This window comes from Vicugna pacos, unplaced genomic scaffold (assembly GCF_048564905.1).
Source record: "Vicugna pacos unplaced genomic scaffold, VicPac4 scaffold_142, whole genome shotgun sequence".
Lineage (NCBI taxonomy): Eukaryota > Metazoa > Chordata > Mammalia > Artiodactyla > Camelidae > Vicugna > Vicugna pacos.
Genome location: NW_027328822.1, coordinates 8459 through 20938, shown reverse-complemented (window position 1 = coordinate 20938; position 12480 = coordinate 8459). Strand labels below are relative to the sequence as shown.

The 12480-nt window shown below is 40.5% G+C and overlaps 1 protein-coding gene across 1 annotated transcript in view; it reads left to right on the top strand.

Moving 5' to 3' along the window:
- LOC140695114 (uncharacterized) overlaps nucleotides 1-10510 on the top strand; it is a 37475-nt gene extending 26965 nt beyond the window's left edge. The window contains exons 5-8 of the mRNA XM_072958020.1: nucleotides 2460-2581; nucleotides 3612-3836; nucleotides 9881-10080; nucleotides 10384-10510. The gene's annotated coding sequence lies outside the window, so the exon portion shown is untranslated. The remainder of the gene's footprint in view (nucleotides 1-2459; nucleotides 2582-3611; nucleotides 3837-9880; nucleotides 10081-10383) is intronic.
- The last annotated feature ends 1970 nt before the right edge of the window (nucleotides 10511-12480 follow it).

Sequence of the window (12480 nt, the reverse complement as noted above, 5' to 3'; positions counted from 1 at the left end):
AATACTGCTCAGATTTATTTTAAAATTAAGCTTGGTGTCTTGAGAAGGGTTCAAGAAACCATACAAAAATCTTTTTCACTAATTTTAAATCTATCTTAGACACATTATGCATACATGGCAGAGTAACTTATCAACTAGTTTTGACAAGAGGAGTGTACTATTGATTATCTATTTTAGTTGAAATATTCTACCTGGGATAAAGTAATCAGTGCCCATAAATGAACAAATATGTTTGTATTTCTATGCAACATGGGGGCAGACTTCATATGTTTTTATATAATATATATGACTGTGTGTTTTAATCTGTCTGTCAGTGTTTTTATAGTTTTTCATCAATGTTGTAACTTTAGAATTCTTCTATGGAAATCACCCCCAATTCTAGTGCAGTTTGTACTGTGTATCCTGTCTTATGCATGGGATTCCACTGTCCCCTCACTGAGGAATTTCCTCTCCTATTGAGTTAGTAGCAGAGTTAAAGGAACTGTGATTTCTAGGCCTTTGCTCTCCATGTGTTTGCAGTTGGCTGTCAATCAAGATTTTGTCTTTCGTGAGTTTTCATTGTTCAATTAGAATTTTGGAAATAACAATTAATATGTTGCAACACTCTCCCTAGAAACTTGATGTGTTTGTGCTTTTCCGTTTCCAATTTACAAAAAATGTAAATGCACTCTTGTTTTTAAATAGTCCTTTTTCACTAGATATTTGTTTACTTCTTTATAGTCAAAATATTTTTTTCCCAATGAATGAATAGGTTTGCATGTTTTAAAAGATACCTTACTTTTTAAATTTCTTATTCTAACAGGTATATTCGTTGTACAGAATTTAGAAAATAAGGATAAACACAATTATAACTTAAAAATGGCCTCTAATCTCACCTGGAGATACAGTTGTAAGGTTTGAAATTGAGAATTACAAGTCCTCTCAAACTGTTCTTCTATTTCAAGTACGGTTTGGTTACTGAGATCCTCGAATTCCCATATGAATTGTAGCAGCAGATAGTCAGTTTCTGCAGAGGAACCCACTGGGATTGTGATCGAGTCCACGTTGAATATATGGATCGCTCTGGGGAGCACTGCCATCCCAAGAATGCTGTCATTTGATTCAGGAATGTGCGTGGTGTGTCTGTCCAGGTATTTAGGTATTCTTTAATTTTTTTCAGCATTGCATAGAGTTTACATTGGATTATTTTACTATATATTTTGCCTTTATACTGAGGACAAGTGTGCAAGGTACCGGGATCAGAAGTGTATTGGAGCTCCGCAGCTTGCTGCCACCATGGACGCTGTGCTCTTGCTTCGCCCACTGTACAATGTTGCACAAAATAGGACCTAAGTAACTCTCTCTTGAAAGAATGATTATATGATTGCTGGATGATGCTTGAGAGTCCTTGTGATGATGTCTTTTTCCCAGAATTTCCCCTCTTCTTTACTATGCCCTTTCCCTTCCTTTCCTCCAGCCTGTGTTTCAGCCTGCCTGTGGCATTGATTTTCCTTGTCTGTGGACTCTTCCTTTCACTAGTTCGTGATAATGTTACATGTGAGATGTGGAAACTTGCTAGATGTCAAGAAAGAGGAAATCCATTGCATTCTAGTTTTTTTAGAGTGTGCTATTGTATTATCGATTGAAATGAAATCAGGCTGACCCATTGAGCCATCCCCTGAGCTCTTTTTGCCTTCCTACAGGTGATACTGCTCTCGTTGCTGCATGTGCCCTTCCCCCAGACTTGGTTTTGGGGTTGAGTAAGTCACCGTCACTGGAGCCCTCTCTTTAAATGATGAAGAGAACATTTGCTCTTTCTCCCTGTTTGGGGACTTGGATGAGATGAGGCAACAGATAAAGAATGGAGCCCCACCTCATTCTGACCCCCGCTCTTTCCGTTCCTTTCTCCAGGGGAAGAGTACAATTCAAAAATATAAAGATTGTGAACTAATGAGATAGACAAGACAACCGATCATTTATTAAATACCCTTTCATGCCAGAAACAAATGTATTATACACACAAAAAGCACATAAAATACGGTAGTACTGTGGTTACAAACGTGGGTCCGAGTTCGAGTCCTGGTCTGGAGTGACAAGTCCTGTGAGATGGAGAATTGGTAGGTCGGCTTAGCCTCTCTTGGACTTGTTTTCTGTCCTGCAGAGATGGGGCTCGCTAGGCGTCCCTCCCCCGTAGAGGTGCTGAGGGGTGTAAAAGACACGTGTAGGCAGACCGAGCACAGCTGCTCTTTCCTCGTAAGTGCAGGATAGCATCGCTTTTGCGGTGATGGCTTTATGACTGCACCGTGTAGACTCTCAGTGCTCCAAAGGGATGCCTTGCAGATTGGAGATGGGATTCTCACTTCTGTATATACCCAAGGATTGTGTTATTGGGCCTTGCTAATTTGACTCTATTCTTTAGAAAGTACATAATGTAGATATATTTTTCAAACATGCATGATTTTTTCTTTTGTTATTTATAGTTCTACCCTCTCATCTCTTGGTGTGACTTTTCATGGAATCCAGGAAACAGTCCTAAGCAACCTGCCTCTTCACACTTCTCCGTGGTGGTTTCCTTCCCTGACTAGAAGAGGGTTTTGCATAGGTAATTTTGATTGCTCCCCTTCTCTTGGAGACTCTCTGTTTTTCTGCCCATCTCTCACCTGTCCATCTGTCCATTTCTCTACCCACTCATTCTTCTGACTTGTTTCAATAAGCATTTCAGGCAGCTTACAGAAGAACAGGTACCAAATAAACAGGTGAGAAAATGGGGCCAAGTTCATACAGTGAGGCTAGGAGTTGAGCCTGTGTGAGAGTTGCCAGCGTGAGACACACGCCTCTGCCTTGTGACTTATAAGATAGACAACATCAATGTGCCTGAAGCTCCCAGCAGACACAGGGAAACAGGGTTTGTGGGAGATGCTCATTGGCTGTGAAATAAATAAGTGGCTTAGTAGAAGCCCAGCCTTTCCAAGTACTAAGGCTTAGGAGAATATTTTAGTGTCTTCCAAAATCAGATTATTGCATCTTTTCTTTTTCAGAGTTTTATGTATAGTTGGTTTACATTCTATACCTGGAAATTTCTCCAAAACTTCTGCCCACGTGAGTCCCATGACTCGGGAATGGGGTGGTTCTGCTCATTGACGGGTGTTGGCCAGAAACGGAAAATGACAGCCTCAAAGGAGCCTGGGATTTATCAGTTATGTTTTGTCAGTGCTGTAGATTTCAGAAAATGCTTTCACCTTTTCTTTCCATCTGAGGCAGCAGCGCGCTCTCTTACCAGCATCAGGAGCTCAGGGCCACGGGATGGTGGGGGCTGACTGCACTGCCGTCAAGACAGCTGAGCTAGTCACTGCAGGTGTGGTTCTTTTACATACTGCAGTTCATGCTCTTTACTAGAATGTTTCAACAGGGAGTTAATTAACTGAGTTAATTAACATTTTATAAATATGATGCTTTGTTGAAAAGACAGTCATAGGCAGAATATAAGTTGTGATCACTTTAAAAATGGTTTCATTACTGAAATTTCAGTAGGAAAGATCCAGTTTATCTTATTTCCGCCTCTCTTTAAAAGTAACAAAGAAACAAGACAGAAAAAGCAGAGGATGATTTCTGTTCTTCCTCTCGGCTTGCAGGTGCCCTCACCTCCAGTGGCATCCATCCAGACACCAGCACTGACACTGGCCGTGCTCAGAACTGCCTCAGCCCTGAAGACACATCTGACAAATGGAAGGGGGCCGCGCCCTGTTACAGCAGGTGCTCTCACTTTGTGGGTCCTTATGTAACTGCGCGGTGTTATTCAGGATCGCCCTTTCTACACTTTGTGACGCTGCTGCGGTGTCTCCTAGTTATTTGTTTCTGTAAGTACTCGTGTAATTTTCCAATGTGTGGTACTAGACATCTAAAAATGCATTTTTCAGATGAAAAATAGTGTGTATTTAATATAAATGTATGAAAAAAGGGTCAAATGGATCTATCCTGGTGCCAGTACTCAGAGATAATAATTAACACATTAACATCTATTTTCTGTTCTTTTCATCAGTGTGTATTACCTCTGTCATAAAAACCAGCGAGCAATGTGTGCCTGTATACTGTGTGGAGACCTCCATTTTCCATTCGGCTTATTACACATTTTTCTACAATATTCTATCTCCCCTGGCATGATTTTTAATGACTAGTATAGCATTCTGTCTTGTGGAGTCCTCGTCCATTTTACTTTGGACTTAAATAAACTTTTAAATTCCAAGTATACTTAACTGAAATTCTGAAAAGAGATCTGTTGTGGTACCGAAAGTCCCCTACATCCCTTCCCCTTTTTTCCTGAGAGTAAAAACTGCTGACAATGTGGAGTATATATTTCATGACCTTTATGCCTATGTCATATAAATAAACTCATACATACACGTATATGAGAAATCTATGTCTATGTGTGTGTATATATGCTTTATTGAAAAATAAGGCCATACTATATGTTTTCTGCAGCTCGGTTTATTCACTCAGGTATATATCACAGACGTCCTCTCTCTCCAGACTCACCCGGTCCTTTCAGATAGAGTAGAGGGTTTTCCTGATATGCAGGTTTGGTCTCTTGTGTAAGGACACCTTTCGTGGGAGCGTACTGTGGACAAGGCCTTGGACCACGCCGAAACACCGGAACTTTAGTGCCCACAGCTCACCGTGATTTACCGCATCATTGTCTTGATGGTGGACACTTAAGTTTTCTCCATTTTCCACTGTCAGAAAGGGTGTTTGACTGGCATACTTCTTATACAAACATTCCTGTGATCTTGTATGAGTATTATTTTCGTTAAGGTTTCTGGAAATTTAGTCCTTGGATGTGACAACTACATAAATCACAGGCTCCTTTCAAGTGAATCAAGAAATTCCTTCTCCTGTGGGGCATGAAAAGATGTAGAATAACTTATGTAACCAATTCTCTATCGCTGGATATGATTTCACTTCAGCTTTTCTTCTCACCATTGTAAACAGTGCTGTGTAAATGCTCTGATAAGTACATCTTTTTGAACTGAATTTTTCAAAATGAAACGATTCCAAAATGTGGAGTTCAGCCTGTGTGTACACATGTTTTTCAGAGTTTACATATCCATTGACATGTCATCCTCCAAAAGATCGCTCACAGTTTGTTCTCTCAAAGATGGACACTAGCTAGAATATCTTTTAAAAATATGTGCCAATATGATGAGCAAAAGTACTTTTTCATTGTTTTAATTTGCACTTGATGACCAGTGAGGTATTGAGCATTTTTCACTCATTAGCCATCTGACTTTTAAAAAGTGAATGATCTCTTTTGTCCTTTGCACACATTTAAGTGAGGCAGCTTCTTGTTGCTTTGTGACAGCTCTATGTATATTATGAACATTAACCCCTTGTCTTCATCAACATGTATCAGAGAGCTTTTCCTTGTCATATTTTGCCTTTCATTTTGTTCAGTAGGTTCATTTTTGTTGTGGCCCAAAATAATCTTAAGATTGTAAATGTCTTCTTTTTGGGTTTTATTCCTGATATTATTCTTAGAAATACTTTCTTATAATGGTATAAATTTCTTCTGTAGGTTTTTTTAATCTCTAAGATGGAGATGATGATGGTACTTGTTATAGTGAAGAGAAGTTGAATTAATATGAGCAAAGAATTGTATTCGCTGTTACTAGTACTTTCTAATATTCACATCACATTCTGTAATTTTTCTTGCGGTCATTATGACTGGAATAGAATTTGTTTTTTCCAGGGGATTCTCTGATTGTCCCAAGACAATTATTGAATTCCTACTTTGCTTTTTAACTTGAAATCCCACCTGTAAAGAATACTTATGTACACTAGAGTCTCTTTTTGAGCTCATGGTTTATTTTTATCAATCTTACTTTCTTACACTAGCACTATATCTTACATATTGTAAACATTTATTTAATATCTGACAGTGCGATTTTTTGATTCTCTTTTCGATCCCAAATTTTCTTGGTTAGTATTATGACTTTATTATTCCTGAAGAATTCTAATATAATTTTTCAAGTTAAAAAAAAAAAGAAGTGCTGTCGTGGGATTTTTTAGTACTTTTGAATTATCTTTAGGAGAACGTACATTTTTACAAAACTGCTTTCCTGCATACAAAATGTTGATGTCTCTACTTTCACACCTCTTACTTTACCCCACAGTACAGTCCTGTACTTCCTCCATGTACAACATGGGCATTGTTTTTGAGTTTATTCCAGATTATTGTTGATGTTTTTGTTAATTATTTAAGTCAGAATTTTTTGCTATTGTATATTTTAACTGTTAAAACTGACACCTAGGAAGGCAGATTCGGTTTGTAAATACTCACTTTGTAACTTCTCATTTAAAATTGTAAGTATTAAGTACTTGTTACAGAATCCTTTCTTTTCTGTTTTTAAAAATTTGTTTCCAAGATTCTCAAAATGGTCATAGCAAAGTAGTATAGGTGGGGACAGAGATGGAGAGAGGTAGTGTGGCTCATGTACAAACTGTGAGCACTTTCATGGCTGTGTTTACGCTGGAAAAGCCGCTGAAGAGTCCAGGATAAAACAGGGGTGGCTTTGTATGCAGTTGAAAGCCAGCTTTCTTGCCTGGTGAAGCCTGGTGGGCGTGACAGGTAGATGATCAAGGTCGAATGGAGGTTATTGGCTGCACAGAGCGCTGTGTCTGAGAACTGGAGAATATCGCCATGGGAAATGCTTGGTGCCAGGAACAAAGCAGAGGAGCTGGGGACCCTGTGTGTTAAGGAATTTCCAGCCCTCGGAGTGGGAAGATCAGACTCTGCATTCAGATCTGAGTTTGAATTCATCCTCTTTAGTTTACTTGTCCTCTGACTTTTGTCAAGCTATATACCCTATTTCACTTCCTGTTTTCTTATCTCTCAAAATAGGAGAATTACAGCCTGCTGCCAGATTGTTTGATCAGGTTAAATAATTAGTGTCTATAAGATGCCACGTACAGTCACAAGCTCAGTGAGAAATGGGCTGTCACCTGTTCTTCTGCAACTCAGTGCTTGACAAGACATGTGGGAAAGCCAGTCCCTAATTTGTGTGTGATGCAAGTAGGAACAAAATTAATGTCTTGCCTTTCCCTAGCAGTATACTTACAGCTTTGCTTCATTTACTTCTTTCCTCCTTTCCTTTCCCCTTTCCCATCCTCCACCAAAAGATCCTGAGACTCTCTCAGAATAGTAGATTCAAATTACTTTAAAGGTTGGCTCATCCTCATGAAATGATAGTAACATAAAAAAAATCTGTGCACATCCCACAATACATTGTATTTGATTTACACACACACGTGTGCACACATACACACACACAATCAGGCTACCTTCCACTTGCAGAGGGATAAGGACCACTTTTTCTGAGTTTTCACTCACTGAGCTTGAGAACAATGTCTCTTACACAGACTTTCACCAGGCTTCGTGCATGGTGTTTTTAATTGAATTTCGGCTTTGTGGCCATAGATATAGTCTCCTAATAGAAGAGAGAAAGTGGAGACATAGACATTCCGCTGAGATATTGGTGTCATCATATTTTAGTTGGAAAGGACTTAAGACAGCATAGAGTCGTAATATTATATGGGTGAGAATCCATGATGTTGTAACTTGGACAAGAACATGGACCTTCTGCCGTCTTGTCCACAAAGGTGAAGAGGCAACTGGGCAGGGGATGGTAGGGATCCTTCTTGCTTGAGTTCCATGTTCTTGCTAGTTTTCATTGCTCAGTTGCCTTTAGTTTATGTCCATGAGGCCTCTCATGAGAAGGTCACTCTGTCCTGATAGATTGAGTTTCTTATCAGCAAAAAGCTCTGGACCCACTCATATTTCCCAGAGTTTTCTGCTGACCTGCTGACACTTTATATAATTGAGACCTAAGAAACTACTGAATATAAAATCCTTATTGTTATTGTTTGCCCTCGAGTTCCATAGGAAGGGGTGCTGTCTCAGGCTGTCTAAAGCCAGATCTGAACAAAGATAGGGTGACAGGCTGTGCTGCTGGTCCTCCACAGTTGAAGGGGATTTCCAACTTAGCTTTATATTCAAGGCAGATGAGTTCAAATCTTGCCTTTACCAGTTATTATCTTTGTGAATTTGGGGAGAAACTGTACTTTTTTGTGTCCAAATTTGTTTATCTGTAAGTAAGTTCAGTATTTATTTTAAGGTTTCTGTTTTAGAATTGAATGAGCTAATACTCTCATTTATACCTAAAATAGTGATCTCATGGTTCTATGCTGGTGCCTTGGTAGTTGATTACTAAGGGACTCCGCAGTGAGATTGGGGGTGGGGGACCCTGGATAATAGAGCTTATATTCCAGGATATGCTTGTAAAAGACTGGATGTGCAGTGGATTTTTAGTAAATATCTACTCCTTTCCTAATCTGCATTGATTGTGTATATATCTTTATACTAATATATGAACAATTTTTATTGCAATTTAAATATCTTTGTAGTATTTACAATATCTAGTTATAAAAATACGTGAAATAAAAAGATTTGAATTTATTTTCTTTTCAATAAGCAAAACAAAATAAAATAGAAAAGAAAAAAGTTTTGAAGGAGTAGAAATAATTTTATTTCTGTGGAATCAATTCCTTGTAATAGGTTTTTTGTTCATGTTGTTAAAAAGCATATAAAATTGATAGGTTGTGAAATACTGGAAATGAGGAAACAGTGGAGACATACTACCTCTAAGGCAGTCAATTTGTTACCAAGTCCAAACTCGTTCTGCTTGCTGCATGACAGGCCAATTAATCGGGAGATGAGATGTTGGAGTAAGGAAAAGAGACTTTATTTGTAAAGCTGGCAGACCCAGAAAATGGCATATTGTTATCCAGTAGAACTCTCTTCCCCAGGGCAGAATTCAGTCTCCTTTTATACTAAAAAGTGGCGGGGATGTGGCTGGTTGTTGCAAACTTCTTGCTGTATGAATTGTTTGTCTTTGAAATCCTTTGTTCCTGCAGCTGTCCATGTGGGTCAAATTATGGTGCCCCTGTAAAACCTCCAAAATAAAGAAAGGTTATTCACTATTTTACAACTTGCCATCTATACATAAGTGTAGAAGAGCAAATATCCTTAAAGATCAGAGCCCGGAGAATAGGCCCTCCTGGATATTTCAGGCTAAAGGCAACTTTCTTTTACAAAAGGTGCAGAGATAGCAAGTCTGAGCCTAGAAAACAAGGTACAGGATTAAAGCCAAATGAACACATCTAACATGGAGTGAAATTTGTTCTTTCTATTACAATTTCTTTTTCTCCCTCATAAATAATTTTAGTAAGAAACATGAGCAATTTTTTATTTTTGCTTCTTAATAAAGGACTACAACTACAATTTAGTGAGCAGGGATGCTGTGCGTGCCTTGGTGTCACAGCAAACTCTTGTTGGTGGTGGTCGACCCTGCAACATGCCTGATGCCCCATGAGTGTTGGTGAGGGTCCCCCTAACCAGGGGCTCTATTCAGGAACCACCATATGCGCGTTGACCTCTGGCACCTCTTTTTCAGCTGCAGGAAATTTTTTCAGATTCTATGATAGAAAAATCACTCTAGCTAGGGATAATCAGGGAATAAAGGAACAGGAAAAGGGCTTGAAGTAGAGTAGAAGAGAAAGACAGAAGCTCAGGGAGCCTGGGGGCTTGGCAGCTCTTCCTCGGGAGAGAGAGGAGCAGAGGTGTGGATGGGACCGGCTACGGAACCAACTCCTGCAGCTTTCCCTGCACCCAAGCCACACAGCTTTTAATAGGGCCCAGGACTCTCTCCTGGCTGGATGTCACCCTGGGCAGAACCTTGAGAATCGAAGGTAAGGGGTGGGCAGCACTCACCTAGGGGGTCACTGAGGACTTTGGTCAAGTCCACATTGACTTTTCCAGTCATGTGCCTTCACCTGTTCTTTATCTCAGGATCTGAGAAGCAGGAGCAAGGAACTCAGGGAGAGATGCAGGAAGATATCTGACTGTGTTAAGAGACGACAGTCACAGTGACACTGGGAGCGAAGACACTTGCAGCAAAGTAAAATAACTTCACAACCATTGCATCAGAGCTGCATGTGTGAGAGAGCCTAAGCCTGTCTCAGAGTGCAGGGGACAAGCGGAATGGAATGGTAAAATTAACACTGACAATTGAAATTTTGTTAAATAGCCTGCTACTTTTAATTTTATCACTTCAATGTATGCAGGTGTATTTCTATGAGCATTTATAGGTTCACACAACCCCACCAGCCCCTCTTGCCCCCATGGGGGATGGGATTTCTCAAGCACAGTGCCCCTCCTGCTTGCTTGGGCCATGCTGCGGGTCCTCACCTGGGACCGGACTGCTACAGTACACTGAGTCCCCGAGGCACGGCCTGGGATACATGACAGGAACAACTGTGCTCTTGGCTGAGGGCCTCCATTTCCCCCTGCAGTGTAAGAATGCCGGTGACTCAGTTAGAAGCATGCATCCAAGCCGTCCTTCCGTGTCATCACCATCTAGAAGCGGTGCCTGAATCTTCTGAATTTCTGCAGAATGTGGTTTACAATCACCTTCAACAAGTGAGTGTGTGTCCTCTTTCAAGTGGAGGAGTTACTGCCGTTTTCCTGGAACTTACTCACCACTAGTCCATCTGATTTTTCTGTGCTAGGATTCAGTATGGCCTGCTAATAACTCTGCAGTCAGGTCTAGAAACCCTGATGAACAGGATTATTTATTTTCTTTCTTTATATGATAGTATTTTACTTTCAAATTTCTGACTTTTCAGTTCTTGGAGGAATTTTTTCGGGGGTTGGAGAAACAACTTTGCTCTTACCATCTTTGTGACCTGTTGCTATATGCGTCTCACCTGTCTTCTGTCACTTGTGAGGCGGTACTATTTTTGACCCTGTCCGGGTTGTTCATATTTTAAAACATAAAATCTGTAAAAGTACAGTCCCTTTTACTCCAAAGACATTCCACAAATACTCCTTTAATCTGGGTATGGTTTTAAGAAGACACAATAATTAGAATATATACTTGCAGGTTGCCAGCGCAAAATCCCCAAATTAATAGTCAAGCTCAACATCTAAAATCTTTCTAATCTACCATGGATTTGTATGGATAAGTGAAGTAGTTTGCTAAGAACTCAATCCTCCCAAGCTGATGCTCTGCCAGATGGTGGAGCCGAGGGACGAGGGTGTGTCCTGCCCTTCCTGAGCTGACAGTTTCATGGCAAAGACCTTCACCAGGTGAAGAAATTGAAGTTTCTTCTAAGAACAGTGGGTCTGAAATGAGTCCAAAAGCGTGGGAGAGACACAATCACATTTGTCTCAAGTAGGGGAGAGTGGCTGTGGGGCCACTTGGGAGACTCATGAGTCCAGGTGGGCAGTGTTGTTGGCTTCCACTTGAGCGGTGGGACGGTCAGTGGGTAAAAGCGAACAGATTGAAGGCATGTTTAGATGGTAAAGAGGAAAGGATCAATGATTTCTGTGAAGGTAGGATGGAGTAAGGCCCAGGTTTCTGGGTGGATTAATGAGTTAAATAATGGTCCTGCTGTGTTCTGAGGAGGGAAAGCAGCAGAGGGAGTTCTGGGGGAAAACTGATGAGTTCAGCTGTGGGTAAAGTGAAAGGCTGTTAGATGTGTGGTCTGGGAGCTCTGGTGAGAGCCAGTAGTGAGTAGGGGGCAGGGAGAGAGACTTTCAAATCATTTTGTCTTGTGAAATTACATACAAGAATGAGTAATGACACAACCCCTGTATATTCTGGATTTAAAACCCAGTAACATTTTGCTATATTGACTGCAGGGGTTCTTAATATTTTAATAGAAATAAAATAAATAGAAACAAAATAGTGGAGTTAATGAATATCTTAGAGTTGATGTGTGTCCTTGTATGTATTTTCATACCTCATCTGTTTATAAACATAATCTACAAAAAGTTAACTTGCTTAGCATTAGAGTTAAACAGAGGGACGTGACACACTCTGTTGGTGGTTCAAGGTGACTTCTTGGGCAAATTATGTAGCCTCTCTGTGCCTTAGTTGCATCTTCTGTGACTGCCCCCGTGCCCCTCATCACAGCTGATTTCCTAGACTAGATGTTGTTAGGGAGGCTGCTGAAGGGAGTAAGAGGTGGCAACTGCTAGGGTCACTGAAGAGAGAGACAAAAACAGATTAAAGCCGAGAAACTGAGTGCTAATACCCTCAAAGGAGAAAGAATCCCTTAGTTTTTTGAGCCACTTAGCCTAAGAGAAAGAAAATCATGTGGATCCAAAGCTCTTGAGCATATGAGTATTGTGGGTGGGAGGGTTTCATCAGAAAAGGGTTGAGAAAAGGCCTTTTGGTTTCCCTTTACGTTTCCAGTAGGATGAGGTGCAGAAGAAAAACCGCCCGTTTCACAGTTGAAGGTGCTGTTTTGTGCGAAACTGACCGAAGGTTGGAAACCATTCATCAGTGGTGCTGGCAAAAGAAGAGACTGCTGGATTGGGTGGGGCACTTGCTGTGACTTCCAGGTGACCTGCTGGCTGGGGGCTGTGAGGCGGGCAGTAGGTTT